Source organism: Heterodontus francisci, unplaced genomic scaffold (genome assembly GCF_036365525.1).
Source record: "Heterodontus francisci isolate sHetFra1 unplaced genomic scaffold, sHetFra1.hap1 HAP1_SCAFFOLD_61, whole genome shotgun sequence".
Classification (NCBI taxonomy): Eukaryota; Metazoa; Chordata; class Chondrichthyes; order Heterodontiformes; family Heterodontidae; genus Heterodontus; species Heterodontus francisci.
Genome location: NW_027141441.1, coordinates 2,505,505 through 2,524,188, shown reverse-complemented (window position 1 = coordinate 2,524,188; position 18,684 = coordinate 2,505,505). Strand labels below are relative to the sequence as shown.

The 18,684-nt window shown below is 43.6% G+C and overlaps 1 non-coding gene across 1 annotated transcript; it reads left to right on the top strand.

Moving 5' to 3' along the window:
• Positions 1 to 1,760: 1,760 nt before the first annotated feature.
• On the top strand, positions 1,761 to 1,833 carry trnaf-gaa (transfer RNA phenylalanine (anticodon GAA)). The gene has a single exon. It is a non-coding gene; the product is annotated as a tRNA-Phe (tRNA).
• Positions 1,834 to 18,684: the final 16,851 nt, after the last annotated feature.

Below are 18,684 nucleotides of genomic sequence, written 5' to 3'. Positions count from 1 at the left end.
AGTTCCAATGGATTGGACGGCAGTTAATGTAACTCCGCTATTTAAAAAAAGAAGCAGAAAGAAAACAGCGAATTATATACCGGTTTGCCTGACATCAGTCGTGGGGAAAATGCTGGAGTCCATTATAAAAGATGTAATAGCAGAGTGCAATAATAACTCGTCTCCACACCTAGTATTTCTAAATCCCACACATTCACTATCATGTGAACAATTATTTCCTGTTGTGTCTCACTCAGATTTGTAAGCTTCACTGTATTGGAGTGAGGTGACATCTACTGGCGGGAAGCAAGAACTGCAATCAAACAGCAGAAACTCCACAGTCTGTCAGGGTTAAAGAAACATTGCAATGTGAGGATGCAGCGAAGTGGTTTGATTGGGTAGATGGAGACATGATTCCACTTGTGGTGGTGTCTGAAGCAAAGGCCAGAAATACAAAATTGTCATTAATAAAAGAAATGAGGAATTCATGAAAAATGTAGTAACGTAGTGAATGGTTAGAATGTGGATAGAATAGAAAGTGAGATTGGATGGACAGAAGCAGTCTGAAAGGATGGCTGAAACAAAAGATGAGTGCCGTGAAACGTTAACTGTGTTTCTCACAGCACAGATGCTGCCAGAGCTGCTGAACATTTCCAGCACTTTCTGTTTTTATTTCAGCATTTGCAGGATGTTGCTTTGATCTGAAAAAAAATGGATGATTGGCTGGGGTGGTTCCAGTGAAATTCCACAGCAGCTAATAAAGCCTGATCTGTCAGTGGTTCGTTGGTCTAGGGGTATGATTCATGCTTTGGGTGTATGGTTAATTAACATGCGAGAGATCCCGGGTTTAAGTCCCGGACGAGCCCGGGTCTGCTGGCATTTTTAGATTAAGGTTATCTATTGGTTTCAGCCTTGCAGAAGGTGGAATTGACTTCCATCCGGAGCTGGCTTGAAGACCAGACAACTGGATTCAAAGAGCTTGTCGACAAAATTGTAATTAACTGAATGTACAGATAGCCAAGTGGGAATATAAAGTTGTTGCTGTAATTGTGACCTGACTCCAAAAATAACAGGACTGGGTTCTGGACTGGAATGGAATGGAATTTTCAGTGTTTCTGTTGTTTGGCTTGCATTGACTCATCGATTTTCTTGTTTTTCACTTTGTCGATGCCTTTGAATAATTGTGGATCCTTCTTCAGGGTGTCTTCTTTCACCAGGTAGTTCTGACCTCTGATGATGTTGATTGCAATCAGCTTCAATTCGCTGATAGTTTTGGAAGTGAGCAGATTTCCTTTGCTTGAGTCTACAACATGGAACTCAGTCTGACATGTGGACCCATGGGAGGATTTGAATGCCACCCCTGCGTTGGAGTTGCATCCATCCAATAAGAGACCGAGTAGAAGTGACAGTTCTGTCAGTCGAATATGAGACTTTTAATGGCAGGGTTGTGAGTTTGAGTGCTGTACAGTTTTTCCCTTTTTTAAGGCTTCATGAGCAGAGAGTACAGGGAGTGTTTGAAATGAGCAAGTCTCGCTTTGATTCAGGACTCTGACCTCTCAGCAGCATCTCACTATGAAAGATTGAATTTGATCTCATTTCATTCTCAGCTCGGGGTCTGTGCGGCTCAGTGGCACTTCTGCCTGTCTCCCGCTTCACAATCCATCAGTACTGAGAAAGCAATGGGGAATATTACTCACATGTATTGTTCTTTAATTTTTTGGAAAACTTGAATGTATGTAATTTCTTCCAAAACAAGGACACCAAGCCACTGTTAACGTCGGGCTGAAATAGCTCAGTTGGGAGAGCGTTAGACTGAAGATCTAAAGGTCCCTGGTTCAATCCAGGGTTTCAGCAATTTTGCTTCCTTATGCGTCCCTTGCCTTGGTTCTGATTTTCCGGTTGCACAATTTACTTTGAAATTATTTACCAAGCACCAGTGGATTGAATTTGAGAAACAACACAGAGTCATTTACAGCACAGAAGGTGGTCGTTTGGCCTATCACGTCCATGCTGGCTCTCCCCGGAGCAATCTAGTCAGTTCCACTCACCTGCTCGGTCCCTTTCCTCCTGCAAGTTTCTTTCCTTCAAGTATCCATCTAATTTCCTTTTCAAATCATTGATTGTCTCTGCTTCCACCACACTCGTGGGCCAAGACATTACTACCCACAGCATAAAAAATTCCACCTCATCAAGGATGGGAAATCCTTATATCTTCTATATTTGCTTATTCTCTATTTCTATGAGAATAGAGCGACAGTCAACATGAAAGGAAACCCAAAAATCTTCGAGCAGCATGTAAATGATAAGTGGGTAGTAAGAGGTTGAGTCGGGCCTATTAGGAACAAAAAGGATAATATAAGCTTAGAGGTGCAGGGCAATGTTAATCTACTTAATGAGTACTTTGCATCAGTGATCACTGAGGAAGTGGAATTTGACAAAATATCAGTCGAAGTGAAGAGAGTAGAGTCAATGGAGAGGGTACAAATTGAGAGAGGGAGGTACTAAAAAGGCTGGCTGTCCTTAGGGTAGATAAATCACCTGGTCTGGATGGCTGGCATCCCAGGTTGCGAAAGGAAATGCGGATGCAGATACTGGAAGATTTTACCATAATCTTCCAATCTTCTCTGGATACGGGGGAGGTGCCAGGAGTAAACAGAGGCAAATGTGACGCCCTTATTCAAGAAAGGGTGTAAGGGCAGTCCGGCTAACTACAGGCTAGTTAGATTAACAGCAGCGGTGGGTAAGGTTTTAGAAAGAATAATCAGGGTAAAAAATCAACAGTCACTTGGAGAGGTTTGAGTTAATTAAGGAGAGTGAGCATGGATTTATAAATGGGAGTTCATGCTTGACTAATCGAACTGCATTTTTTGATGAACTAACAGAGCAGCTTGATGAAGGGAATGCAGTGGATGTTGTTTATATGGATTTTAAGGAAGCGTTTGACAAGGTACCACATAAAAGTGGGTTTTACAAAATTGAGGTTCGTGGTATAGGAGGGTCAGTGTCCAATTGGGTAGAAAATTGGTTTAAGGACAGAAAACAGCGAGTCTTATGAAATGATTCTTTGTCAGACTGGAGGATAGTCGACAGTGGTTTTTCCCAATGGTCAGTGCTGGAACCACTGCTTTTTTTGCTAAAGATAAATGACTTGGATCTTGGAATATTGAGTAGAATCTCAAAATATCCCGATGACAACAAACTTGGAGGAGTGGCAAACAGTGAGGATGATATGAACTGCCTGCAACAGGACAATGATAGGCTAGCAGAATGGGCAGACAGGTGGCAGATGGAATTTAATAGTGACAAGTGTGAGGTGATGTATTTTGGCATAAGGAATAGGGAGAGGCAATATTTACTTAATGGCACAGTTCTAAAGTGTGTGTTGGAATAGAGGGACTTGGGGTTCATGTGCATCAATCTTTGAAGGTGGCAAGACATATTGCGAGAGTGGTTAGCAAAGCATATGGGATCTTGGGCTTGTAAAAAAGAGGCATTGAGTACAAAGCAGGGAAGTTATGCTGAACCATTATAAAGCTCTGGTTAGGCCCCAGTTGGCGTGTTGCTTCCAGTTTTGCTTACCACACTGAAGAAAGAATGTGAGCGTCCTTGAGAGGATGCAGAGGAAATTCACCAGAATGGATCCAGGGATGGAGGATTTTAGTTACAAGGTTAGGTTGGAAAAGCTAGGGTTGTTCTACCTGCATCAAAGGAGAGTGAGGGGAGAATTGATAGATGTGTTTTCGGCTATGACAGTTTTAAATAAGTTGGCAAGGAAACATTGTTCCCGTTAACTATTGGTACAAGGACTAGGGGACACAGATTGAAGGTTTTGGACAGGAGATACAGGGGGAATGTGCGCAAGAACTTTTTTTACACTGATTGGTGATGATCTGTAACTCGCTGCCCACGGGGGCAGTGGAAATGGAGACAATCGAGGATTACAAAAGGAATTTGAATGGGCACTTGAAGGAAATAATTTTACAGGGCTATGGGGATCGAGCAGACAAGTAATAACTCGTCTCCACTCCTAGTATTTCTAAATCCCACACATTCACTATCATGTGAACAATTCTTTCCTGTTGTGTCCCTCTCAGATTTGTAAACTTCACTGCATTGGAGTGAAGTGACATCTACTGGCAAGAAACAAGAACTGCCGTGATGAGATCAGCCATGATTGTATTGAATGGCAGAGCAGGCTCGAGTGGCTGACTTGCCGACTCCGGCTCCTCGTTCTTATTTTCATAGAATCATACAGCACAGAAGGAGGCCATTCGGCCCCATTGTGTCTCTGCTGACTCTCTGACAAAAAGATGCAATTAGTCCAACCCCCTGCCTATTTCCCCATAATCCTGGAGAATTTCACTTTGAAATATTTGTCCAATTCCTTTATGAAAGTTATAATTGAATCTGTTTCCACCACCCTGTCAGACAATTCATTCCAAATCCGAATCAGTTACTGGGTAAAAAGATCTCTCCTCACCTCCCCTTGACATTTTTGGTCAATTATTTTAAATCTGTGTCCTCTGGTTACTGACCCCCAGGACAGTGGAAACAGTTTCTCCCTCTCTACCCTATGAAAATCCTTCATGATTCTGAACACCTCTATTAAATCTTCCCTTAACCTTCTCTACTCTGAAGAGAACAATCCCAGCTTCACCAGCCTGTCCAGAGATCTGACACCCCGCATCTCTGGGATCATTCCAGTAAATCTCCTCTGAACTGTCTCAGAAGCTTTGATGTCCTTTCTAAAGCCTGGTGCCCAGAACTGGACACATTACTCGAGCTGAGATCGAGCCAGCGACGCCCACATCCCACGAACGAATAAAAAAACGCTCCCGAACCAGTTCCCAATTCTTATCCATTTATAGACGCCGTTTCGGGAAGCCTCACCGGGAAAAGCTTCACCACCGCCATCCGCAGGGATACAGATGGGATTGTTCCATCTTATTGTGGCCCTGAGGCCCTGCTCCAGCTGTGTGAGCCCGCAAAGTCTTCTCGCACTTTGTGAATATCCAACTCCGAACCCGCAACTCTTGCTGCTGACAAAGCTCTCTACCGCGCCTGCGCGCCCCGCTCCTGTCACAGATAGGGCGGATTCTAGGCCGCTGAGCATTCTGGGTATCACACCTGTCATTAATGCTATTCTTTTAGCTGAAAGGTTTTATGACGTACATTTCATGACCTGGAATCGTCGTGAGTGTTTTCTTTTGCACCTGTCAGTGCCTGGGAGGATAGAGTCAGCTTCACTTTGTAGCCATGAGTTTCTGGTGTGAGAAAGTGGTGTTTAACTCAGTATATTTCAGTTTTTGGTCTGTGACTGTGGGTATTATTCAGTACTTGTTTGTTTCTTCTATTGCTCTGTGAGTTTCACCACATATCTTTCAACAACTTGTATGTGAGCATCAGCTTTTGTCTATATCTATCAGTTTCTGAGAAGTGAGAAAGGGTTTGATTCTATCCCTATCAGTTTCTGTTACATGCATGTGTCTTTAATCTGCACCTCCTCTGAGTGTGTCTTCTTCTCTGTACTTGTAGGTGAGTATGTGTTTTGCTTTGTATCTCTCAGTCTTTGAAGTGTGAGCCTGGGTTTGTACCTAATTTCCTTTGTACCTTGCAGTTGGGATATGAAAGAAAGATTTTTACACGTTACCTGCCAACCGCTGCTACGTGACTGTGGGTTTCACACTGTATCTGTCAATTTCTTGTCTGGTAATGCGAAGTTTACAGTGTACCTGTCAGTTTCTTGTATGTGAGTGTTGATTTCACTCTGAAAAGAATCATAGATCATAGAATAGTTACAGAACAAAAGGAAGCCATTCAGCTCATTGTGCTTGTGTTGCTTCTATGCACGAGCAACTCAGCTCATGCCACAGACTCATGTATTCCATGAAAACATGCAATTTTTCCACTTCAGATAATTATCTTATACCATTTTGAAAGCCATGGTTGAATCAGCCTCCATCACACTCTCAAGCAGTGCATATCAGATCTTAACCACTCGCTGTGCAAAAGAAGTTTTTCCTCATGTTGCCTTTGGTTCTTTTGCCATTCACCTTAAATCGGTGTCCTCTGGTTACAGAGCTTTGAATAATATTCCCCATTGCTTTCTCAGCACTGATGTATTGTGAAGCAGGAGACAGCCAGAAGTCCCACTGAGCCGCACTGACCCCGAGCTGAGAATGAAATGAGATGAAGTTCAATCTTTCACAGCGAGATGCTGCAGAGAGATGAGACCCGAATCAAAGTGAGACTTTCTCATACTTTTGCTGAATTTCATTTCAAACACTCCTTGTACTCTCTGCTAATGAAGCCTTAAAAAAGGGAAAAACAAAATGGCACTCAAACTCACCACCCTGAAATTAAAAGTTTAATGTTTGACTGACTGAACTGTCACTTCTACTCGCTCTCTTATTGGATGGATGCAACTGTATTCTTCAACGCAGGGGTGGCATTCAAATTCTCCCATGGGTCCACATGTCAGACTGAGTTCCATGTTGTAGACTCAAGCAAAGGAAATCTGTTCAGTTCCAAAACTATCAGTGAGTTGAAGCTCATTACGATCATCATCATCAGAGGTCAGAACTACCAGGTGAAAGAAGACAATCTGAAGAAGGATCCACAATTATTCAAAGGCATCGACAAAGTGAAAAACAAGAAAATCGATGAGTCAATGCAAGCCAAACAGCAGAAACACTGAAGAATTCCATTCCATTCCAGTCCAGAACCCAGTCCTGTTGTTTTTGGAGTCAGGTCACAATTACTGCAACAACTTTATATTCCCACTTGGCTATCTGTACATTTAGTTAATCAAGCTCTTTGAATCCAGCTCTCTGGTCCTCAAGCAGGCTCCATATGGAAATCAATTCCGCCTTCTGCAAGGCTGAAACCAATCAATGACCTTAAACTAAAAATGCCAAAGAAGAAGGGCTTGTCTAGGATTTGAACCCAGGATCTCTCACACATTAATTAATCACTCACCCTAAGCAAGGATCATACCCCTAGATCAACATGCCACTGTTATCAGAACTTCCTTTTCGCTCCTGTGGAATTTCACTGGCAGCCAAACCGACCATCCATTTTATTTCAGAGCAAAGCAACATCTTGCAAATTCTGAAATAAAAACAGGAAGTGTTGGAAATGTTCAGAAACTCTGGCAGCATCTGTGGAGAGAGAAACAGAGTTCACCTTTCAGGGCGTTTACCTTTTGTTTGAGCCATCCTTTCACACTGCTTCTGTCCACGCAATCTCACTTTCTATTTTATCTAGATTCCACCCACTCACTACCTAAATACATTTATCATGAATTCCTCATATCTTTTAATAATGACAATTTTATATTTCTGGCCTTTGCTTTGGACTCCACCACAAGTGGAATCATGTCTCCATCAACCCAATCAAACCCATTCACTAATTCCTCACATTTCAATGTTTCTTACATCCTGACAGACGATGGAATTTCTGCTGCTTGATTGCAGTTCTTGCTTTCTGCCAGTAGATGTCACCTCACACCAGTACAGTGAAGGTGACAAATCTGAGAGCACACAACAAGAAGTAATTGTTCACGTTGTTCATTGTTCAGTGAACAGGTCCCTCTATTCCTGCACACTCTTTAGAACTGTGCCATTAAGTATATATTGCCTCTCCCTATTCCTTCTGCTAAAATGCATCACCTCACACTAGTCACTATTAAAATCCATCTGCACCTGTCTGCCCATTCTGCTGCCCTATCACTGTCTTGTTGCAGGGGGTTCATTTCATCCTCACTGTTTGCCACTTCTCCAAGTTTGGTGTTATCGGCATATTTTGGGATTCTACTCTATATTCCAAGATCCAAGTCATTTATTTGTCGCAAGTAAAAAGCAGTGGTTCCAGCAGTTACCCTTGGGGAACAGCACTGTCGACAACCTTCCAGTCTGAGAATGAATCATTTATTACGACTTGCTGTTTTCTGTCCTTAAGCCAATTTTCTATCCAATTGGACACTGACCCGCCTATTCCATGAACCTCAATGTTGTTAATCACCCTTTTATGAGTCGTTTCTTAAAATCCATATAAGCAACATCCACTGCATGCCCTTCATCAACCTTCTCTGTTAGTTCATCAAAACATGCAGTTAGATTAGTCAAGCATGAACTCCCATGTATAAATCCATGCTCACTCTCCTTAATTAACTCAAACCTCTACAAGTGACTGTTGATTTTTTCCCTGATTGTTCTTTCTCAAACCTTACCCACCACTGCTGTTAATCTAACTGGCCTGTAGTTAGCCGGACTGTCCTTACACCCTTTCTTGAATAAGGGTGTCACATTTGCCACTGTTTAATCCTCTGACACCTCCCCCGTATCCAGGGAAGATTGGAAGATTATAGCAAGCCTTTCTGTTATCTGCATCCACATTTCCTTTCGCAATCTGGGATGAAAGCCATACGGACCAGGTAATTTATCTTCCTGAAGCATAACCAGCCTTTGCAGTACCTCCCTCTCTCAATTTGTACCCTCTCCATTGCCTCTACACTCTCCACTTCTCCTGATATTTTGTCAAATTCCATTTCCTGAGTGATCATTGATACAAGGTACTTATTAACCAGATTAACATTGCCCTGCAGCTTAGATTAGAGATACAGCACTGAAACAGGCCCTTCGGCCCACCGAGTCTGTGCCGAACATCAACCACCCATTCATACTAATCCTACACGAATCCCATATTCGTACCAAACATCCCCACCTGTCCCTATATTTCCCTACCAACTGCCTATACTAGCGACAATTTATAATGGCCAATTTACCTATCAACCTGCAAGTCTTTTGGCTTGTGGGAGGAAACCGGAGCACCCGGAGAAAACCCACGCAGACACAGGGAGAACTTGCAAACTCCACACAGGCAGTACCCGGAATCGAACCCGGGTCCCTGGAACTGTAAGGCTACTGTGAGGCTGCGGTGCTAACCACTGCGCCACTGTGCCGCCCAAAGCTCTAACTATATTTTGCCCTCTTTGTCCCCAATGGGGCCCACTACACCGCTGACTACCTGCTTATTATTTATATACTGCTCGAAGATTTTTGGGTTCCCTTTCATGTTGACTGCCATTCTATTCTCGTAGAGATAGGGAATAAGCTAAATGTAGAAGATATAAATATTTCCCATCCTTGGGTGAGGTGGAATTTTTTTATGCTGTGAGTGGTAATGTCCTGACCCATGAGTGTGGTGGAAGTAGAGACAATCAATGATTTGAAAAGGAAATTGGATGGATACCTGAAGCAAAGGAACTTGCAGGAGGAAAGGGATCGAGCAGGTGAGTGGAACTGAGTAGCTGGCTCCGATAATTGCTGCAGTCACTGCGATCCCCCTTAATTTTGTACAAGGTGACAATGTTTGCAGCACGCATGTTTTGAGCCCTTGTTGAGCTCGACTATGGAGGGCTCACTGTCCAGTTCCTCCATGACAGGGAAGTCTGGAATGGCACTGAGAGCGACTTCAATGACAATGTTCTCCGTTATGTAGAGTTCAAGATAATGCTCCAGTCACCTTCCATCTGCTTGTTAGGTTCAGTGATGATCACCCCTCTCTTTGTCTTCAAAAGGTGCTGAATTAGTTACTACTGGGCCCATTGCTTTCTTAATTCCTTCATACATCCCTCTAGCATCCCCGGATTCATCAGCAGAGTTTTAACCAGTATTGATTGGTGCAGTGCCGAGCAGTCTGCAGAGACTTTATTCTGGCAGCTCTGAGAGCATTTAGATGTTGTTTGCTGGGGACTTGTTTGTCGTTCATGAGGGCTCTCCTCTTAGTTACAGTAACTGACTCCATTTCAGTCCAATAAGCCTCAAACCAGTCAGCATTCCTCCCATCTCTTTTCCTATACACAGTGAGTGCAGAGTTATAGATGGTGGTGTGCAGATGATTCCACTTTGACACTGCACTGAGGCCTTGAGCATTGTTGTCTGAAAGAGCCTGATCGAGGATGTTGAGGAACTCCTGGGTCCTTTCTGGATCAGTGGTTCGGCAAGTGTTGATCAGAAGACGAGCTTTCATCATGGATGGATGAAGCTTCCTTGGCTGAAGCCTGACCTTGTTACACACCAGGGAGTGATCAGTGTCACAGTCAGCGCTGTGATAGCTGCGAGTGATGAGGACACTGCTGAGGGTGTTATGTCTGGTGAAGATAAGGTCTAGCTGGTGCCAATGGCATGATCTCGGATGTCTCCAGGACACCTTGCAGCACAGCTTGACCTGGAAGTAGCTGTTCATCACACAGAATCCATGATGACAGCATAGCTCCAGCAATCTCTGTCCATTTTCGTTCATCTTGCCAATCCCCTGGTGCCCTATGCACATTGGCAAAGCTGTGTAGTCAGTACCCAAGCTTGTGTTGAATTCTCCTAGAAGGTACAGTCCCTCAGTGCTGGAAATTCTACTGATGGCAGTGTCAACTGTCACATAGAATTGATCCTTGACATCTGGGGTGGAGGTGAGTGTCGGGACATAGATGCACATGAGATTAACTGGGCCCACACTTGTTGACAAGTGAAGAGTAAGAAGTCTCTCTGAGCCTACTGTGGGTGGTTCACTCATCTGAAGTGGCGTGTATTTTACTGTGAAACCCATTCCATGCTCACGAGTTGCCTCTTGGGCTTTCCACTTTGAACAAGTCTAGCTTCTTGCAGCACAGCAATGTCCACATTGAGCCTTGTGAGTTCCTTGTCGATCACAGCTGTCTTGTGTGTGTCATCAACCTGCAGAAGGTTGTCGGTAAGGCCAGGACACATGGTCCTTACATTCCAGCTTGTGATGCGAAGGACTGGTGTCTTCTTTGTTGAGTTTGTTTTTCTTGGTGCATAGATAATCAATCCGCCTGTTGAGAGATGACTCTCTAAGCTCCAAGCACCCATTGAAGCAAGCAGGTCGTGGCTTCACAGCAACTAACTAACTGGGGGCTGCCCAGCTTGGAGTGAATGGTAGCTATCCAATGAGACACTAAGAGCTCTCCCACTGTCAGAAGTAACCCCTGGCGCTCATACTCTGCACCAATTGAATGAGAGCTTATAATCAGTAACTGTTTATTCCCGGGTTGTGCTCATGTTTAACCACAAAGCTGGAGTGTCCTCTCCAGGGCACAGGCCTGGGCAAACAGTATGGAGACCCTGAGCATCAGGACCCCCTCTCAGCATTGCTCGTATTGTCCAAAGGAAAGGAAAAACCAGTACTGTTTGTTACCAGCTCTGCTGTCGGAGTTGCTGGAAAACTGCCTGATAAGTCACAGGTAACCGCCTCCAGGACTCCACTCCGGATTTACTGTCCAGGTTTACTGCCTCAGCCTTCTTATTTATTTATTGATACAGTACTGAAACAGCTCCTTCCAGCCCACCGAGTCTGTACCGACCATCAACCACCCATTTATACTAATCCTACATTAATCCCATATTCCTACCACATCCCCTCAATTCCCCCACCACCTACCTACACTAGGGGCAATTTACAATGGCCAATTTACCTATCAACCTGCAAGTCTTTGGCTGTGGGAGGAAACCAGAGCACCCGGCAGAAGCCCACGCAGTCACAGGGAGAACTTGTAACCTCTGCACAGGCAGTACCCAGAATCGAACGCGGGTCACTAGAGGTGTGAGGCTGCGGTGCTAACCACTGCGCCACTGTGTCTTCTCGAGACATCCCTTGAGAAGTGAGAATTTTTGCCCAGAGATGGTGCTCTGTTTCTTGGCATCAGGATGGAACCACACACCAGTGGGCCTGTATGACATGCACAAGGATATCACACACTGCCCCATCTCTGGTACAGATCAGAGTCAGACACTGAACAGATTGCAACCCACAAGGACATCACAACCTTCCAGCTCTCTGGGACAGGTCAGGGTGATACACCAAACAAACAGCACCCCACAGGGACCTCATAAATGCCACGTCCCTGTGACAGATCAAGGTCAGACACTGCAAATATTGCAACCGCAGGAATGTCACAAATTGCCCCATCCCTCGGACAGCTCGGGGTCTGACATTGAACATATTGCAACAACAAGGTCATTACTGTATAACTCCCTCCATTCTGAAAAACAAGCATTCACCCTACTTTTTACCCTGCAGCCAATTTTGGATCCACACTGCCACTGCCTCTTTAATCCCATCTGCTTGAATTTTGTTTGCAAGTCATAGAGAGATGCAAAACTGAAACAGGCCATACGGCCCACTGAGTCTGTGTTGACCAACCACCACCCATTTATAGTAATCCTACAGCAATCCCATATTCCCTACCACATCCCCACCATTCTCTTACCTACACTAGGAGCAATTTACAACAGCCAATTTACCTATCAACCTGCAGTCTTTGCTTGTGGGAGGAAACCGGAGCACCCAGCAGAAACACACACAGTCACAGGGAGAACTTGCAAACTCTGCACAGGCAGTACCCAGAACAGAACCTGGGTTGCGAGAGCTGTGAGGTTGCAGTGCCAACCACTGTGCCATTGTGCTGCCCCAAGTCTAGTTTATGGTACCTTTTCAAACACAATTTTGATGTCCAGACACGTACCATCAACCTCACCACCCTCGTCAACTCTCTCTGAAACTTCATCAAAGAAATTAATTCATTAATTATTTCAGACACAATCTTCTGTTAACCAATCTGTACTGGCTGTCGTTTATTAGCCCATGTTCTACCAAGTGACAGTTAATTTCCTCCTGGATAATTGTCTCTAAAAGTTTCCCCACCACCGACATTAGACTAATTGGTCTGTAGTTCCTGGGTTTATCTCTCTTTTTAAACAGGGCTGTAATATTCACAATCCTTGCAGACTTATCTTTTAATTCTGGAAAGTCTATTGCAGACAATCACTTTGGGCATGACTTTAACCAATTAAAGCAACGGGATACTTGATTAATAAGTCCAGAACTTTTATTGAGAGTAAAATAGTAATTAATAATTGAAAGTAAAATTATACTTAACAAACTTGGGGAATATAACTTGACAGCTCTGGGGACTGGTCGAGCTTGGTCTCAGAGTGTCACGGTCCTCTTTGTCCAGTCTAGATCCCTCATCAGGTGGAGAACTTGGTCGATGATCTGAGCCTTTACCCCTGAGATCTTCTAGTGTTCCTGCACACTGAAACCTGACAAGATCCCTACTTTTAACCCCTGGATGGCCATCACACCACCATGTAAAATAATAATTGGTCCCAGCTGTTGCTAGGTGCATTTAATTAGTTCTTAATAATGTCTTCCACGAACAGTCACCTGTCCTCAGAATCTCAGATATGAGTACAATGGAGTGGTTTCACACTGTCTCCCAATCTGATCTGAAACAAGTTTCCTGTTCATTAAATCAAGACTCTTGAAGGTCACGATGTGGCATACCATGGGTTTTATCAGGGGTCAGAGAAAGGTCCATTGTTTGAATAAATTTAGCTGAAACTGCCCTTTCCCACAAAGACACAGAAACTCACAGTAATTAGATTGAACTAACTTTAAATGAAAACCCATTCTCTCTCAAATGTTTATTGATTCATTAATTATAACTCAATCAAGGTTCATTACTTTTACAATCATCTGTTTCAGGATGGGTAGCTACTCATTAATTATATAGGATTTAAACATTAGTACTGAACACAAAATGGTTCCTTTGGTCATGTGTTAATTATAAAATGGCTTTCGTAATGTTGTTAGTTATGACAATGGATACATTATAAAAATGGTCAAGTTAAACTAAGATCGAACTACCCAAGCTTACCTCCATCCTCCAGTCCTCTGGCATCATTCCCATATTCAAGGAGGATTGAAAGATTGTGGTTCGAGTCTCCTCTATTTCCACCCTTACTTCCCTCAGCAACCCAGGATGCAGCCCATCCAGACCGGGTGACTTTTCTACTGTGAGCACTGCTAACCTTGTAATTGTCTCCTCTTTATCTATTTTCATCTCCTCCAAATTCTCCACTTCCTCCTCCTTTACTGTGACATTTGCAGCACCCGTTTGTTTTGTGACAGATGAAATCTACTTAATTGGTACCTCAGCCACACCTTCTGCCTCCACAGGATCTCCTAATTGACCCACCCTTTCATTGACTGTCCATATGTTGGTAAAAGACTTCAGTGTTCCCAGTTATGTGACCTGCTAATCTTTTCTCATACATTCTCTTGCTGATCTCTTTTCCTTTTTCAGCTCTCCTCTGTACTTTCTGTATTCTGCTTGTTTCTCTACTGCAAATGAATCCTCACATGATTTCTCAGTGAATGGTTTTTGAACTATTTTGTAAAAGGATTTAATTTTGTAAATTTCTCCCTAGCTCCCCTCATGGTCAGGCAGAAAGTTTAACTGCTGTGTTTTCAAACAGCAACAGCTTTATTTGAAAAGCCATTGGGACAGGATTCCGGGTTTTAATCCAGTCACAAATCTGGTTCTGACGTCTTGTGGCTCCAGCTGTCACATGACCTGTCAGAGGATGACCTCATAATTGACCCAGTCATGGAGCTGTGGGTTGATGTTTAATTGTTTCAAAATAATTTTCCAGAAGGACAATCAAAATGAATCCATATATAAAAGGTAGATTTTGTGAATTTGTGCTCCCAGTGGAAATTCCTGCAGAGTCTGCTGGTTTTCATATCCCCAATTCCCCACAGGAAGCTCTGTGCTCGGAGTCTGTATTCATTACATCAACATTATACAGAATCATTTCATGGGAGACCTCAGTGTGAATTGTAGACAGGTGGGTCAGTTTTAACTTTCAAAGTAACACAGAAGCAAAATACTGCTGATACTGGAAATCTGAAATAAAAACAAAAAATGCTGGAAATACTCAGCAGGTCTGGCAGCATCTGTGGAGAGAGAAACAGAGTTCACGTTTCAGATCTGTGACCTTTCATCAGAACTGAGCTGAAATTGTCTGAGGGACTGCCATTGTGGAATCAATTTCAGGGTCAAAGACATTGTACTTGGTAAGGATAGGAAGATGGAGATTATTAAGTATAGTGCAAAAATATAGATGCTTTTACATTATTTTAATCAAAATTGATTTAAACTTTGTGCTCATGAATCCTATCTTTTGATCACAATGACACTGATAACAATGGAAAAAGCAAGACTTGCATTTCACGTCCACAGGAGATTGCAAAGCCTTTTACAGCCAATGAAGGAAGGACTTTTCAAGTGTAGTCACTAAACAGTACAATAGAGTACCCGACAATAAAGATGTATAAGATTCTCACCACACAACTGACAGACAATGACCATTCCAAACAAGAGAGAATCTAACCATCTCCCTTTGACATTCAATGGCATTACCATCACTGAATCCCCCACTCTCAACAACCTGGGGGTTACCATTGAGCAGAAACTGAACTGCAGTAGCCAGATAAATATTATGGCTACAAGAGCAGGTCAAGAGACTAGGAATCCTACGGCAAGTAACTCACCTCCTGACTCCCCAAAGCCTGTACATTAGTCAGGGGTATGATGGAATACTCTCCACTTGTCTGGCTGGATGCAGCTCCAACAATACTCAATAAACTCAACAGGACAAAGCAGCCCGCTTGATTGGCACCCCAGTTACAACATTCATGCCCTCCATCACTGGCACATCCTGGCAGCAGTGTGTACCATCCACAAGATGCACTGCAGCAATGTGCCAAGGCTCCTGAGACAGCACCTTCCAAACCCGCGACCTTTATCACCTAGAAGGACAAGGGCAGCAGATGCATGGGAACACCACAACCTGCAAGTTCCCCTCCAAGCCACACACCATCCTGAATTGTAACTGTATCACCGTTCCTTCACTGTTGCTGGGTCAAAATCCTGGAACTCTCTTCATAACAGCAGCACATGGACTGCAGTGGTTCAAGAAGGCAGCTCATCACCACCTTCTCAAGGCAATTAGGGATGGATAATAAATGCTGGCCGAGCCAGTGACACCCACCTCCCATGAATGAATAAAAAAAATGATAATATCCTGTAATCCTCCAAAGTAGAAAATACAGATGGAAATGAAAAATAATAAAACACAGTCAGCATGGATTTCACAAAGAAAGACTTGATTAACCTTATCTTTGAAAAATCAACAGCAAGAGTAATATAGCAGATGTAGAAGAGTTTAAGTTAATAAAGCCTCATCCATTTATGTGCTTGAACCAACAAATTGTGGGTTAACAAACAAACACACTAACTGACAGAGCTGGGTGTTGTTCTCTCTAAATTACCCTAAAGTAGGGTGTTAATGAGTTAAAGCTTCAGGTTCCTGCAACTGGAATAGCCATTGTCCACTATCAGTTTTACTGTTATAAATAAAGGGTGGAACATTCATCGTGAATCTATAGAAACAGTCTGGTCCTGCACACTGCAGACACATCCACGTCATCACCAACCAGCTCTCCTATAATTGGTGCAGTTATTTGACTTTGCCCCATTCGCTCCATGGAATTACTTTTAAAAGATTTTAAATTACAAGCAGTTTTGCTAATGTTCAGCCTTTGAGAAGAAATCATTCCCTGGCCACAGTGGAGAGAGCATTAAATATAAAACTGTAGATTACCAGGTAACACAGTGAAAGCTGATCAGCTAATCTATAATTACTTACTTTTCTTACTTTTGCTCTTGCTATTCGGTTTTTCATCATTTTCAGTTCCTGACTCCGGATATTACTGTGATTAAATGTGAAAAGATGCACTGTGTCTCAGCCCCGGTATATTGACTCTTTCTCTGTACAGTGCTGTGTACACTCAGATACTGACACTGTCTCTCCCTCCCTCCATTTTCCAGCCCTGACGGTGCAGAAAGCGCTGCTCAAAGTTACACATTCTGACTGTTTGCAGTTGATCAGTGAGAGATTATTAACGTATCCTTCTGCAGCGCTGCCTCGGTTAATAACAGCAGATAGAAGTCACATTTCAGGTACAGAAACAGACGCATCAATTATTCACTCTTTCCCAGAGTGAGTGAGGCCGGGACAAGCAGCAACATTCCAGCCCCACACTCTGCAATTGCCCAGCACCAGCGGAAAGCAGTGAATACAGATTCAATCAGTGGGTTAATGTCCATTACAGGGATGCAAGATTCCACAGCCCAGGACAAACATCCCCATACACCGAGAAAAAGCTCAGGAAAACCCGGGGGAGTTAATATCCCAGTCACTGAGCATTCCAGTAACATTGAACATTTCCTGAACTGAGTGAACCTTTCAAAGTACAGAAGTGAGGACGAGGTCAAAAAGGTCTGAACAGTTGAGGTGACTGAGTGGTTTCAGCTTCTCTGTTCAGGTTGCAGCTTTCACTGGAGGCATGTGTTTAAATCCCACTTCTGACAACTTGATTTTCAGTTACTTTGCAGAGCTTCCTTGAAGGTTTGAGGTAGAGTAAATACTGAGGAACTGTTTCTAACTGCTGAACGGTCAATAACCGAAGGTTACAGATTTAAGGTGACTAACAAAACCAGAAGGAACTTGAGGAAAAATTCCTTTCTGCAACGTGTGGTTAGAATTTCAGTTATGTGGATAGATTGGAGAAGCTGGGGTTGTTCTCCTTGGAGAGGAGATTTGATAGAGGTGTTCACAATCATGAGGGGTCGTGACAGACCCGATAGAGAGAAACTGTTGGTAGAAGGATTGAGACTCGGGTAAAAGATGTGGCTCAGTCGGTCACACTCACCTCGAAATCACAAGCTTCTGGGTTCAGATTTCACAGCTGACACTCCAGTGCAGCACTGAGGGTGTTGAAGGTGCTGCCTTTCAGGTGTGATGTTAAACCAAGACCTGGTCTGCATGTTTGGGTGCATGTAAAAGATCCCATGCTGCAATTTCAAACAAGTGAAGAGCAATTCTCCCTGGTGTTGTGATCAATATTTGCCCCTCAATCAGATCAGTTGGTCATTATCACATTGCTGTTTGTGAATATCAGCTGCTGCATTTCTGACATTACAACAGTGATTACACTTCAAAAGTATTTCATTGTCTACAAAGAGCTTTGATATATCCAGTGGTCTTGAAAAGTGCTATAGAAATGCAAGTCTTTTCTTTCTTTATCACAACACATTGCTGTGTAAAAAATGGTTCTTCATGTCACCTCTGGTTCTTCTCCAATCACCTGATATCTGTGTCCTCTGCTTACTGACCCTTTTCCAACAGGAAACAGTTTCTCCTGATTTAAACTATTGAAAACGTCCATGATATTGAACAAATGTGTCAAATATCTTCTGGATTTTCTCTGCTGCAAGGAGAACAACCCCAGCTTCTCCAATCTCTCCACATAACTGAAATCCCTCACCCTGCTACCATTGTGGTAAATCTCTTTTTTATTCTTTCATGGGATGTGGGCACTGCTGACACAATGTGATTCCTGTCAACGCAGCGGCCCGCTGACATCATCGGACTGTGCCAAGCTGTGCATAGGCACAGCTACATCTTGCCTGGATGAAGTGGCACATGCGTAGGATGATGTCATTGCGCAGCGCCAACATCATCGCATATCTGCGCCTGGTCCATCTTCGCACATGTGCGCTAAAGAGTCATTGAGTATCCAGCCCCTCACTCAGCTGGAGGAAGCGGCTGAATAGGAGACTTTGAGGCTGGAGCTCTCCCCCCTCGGCAACTCGCTCCAGGCCTCGACGCTTCCTCCCCTCAGCCGCTCGCTCCACACCTCGATGCTCCCCTGGACAATTGTTCCCCACTCGCGTCATCCAGCTCTATGGCCGCTTGCTCTCTGCCCCCCAACCCCCGC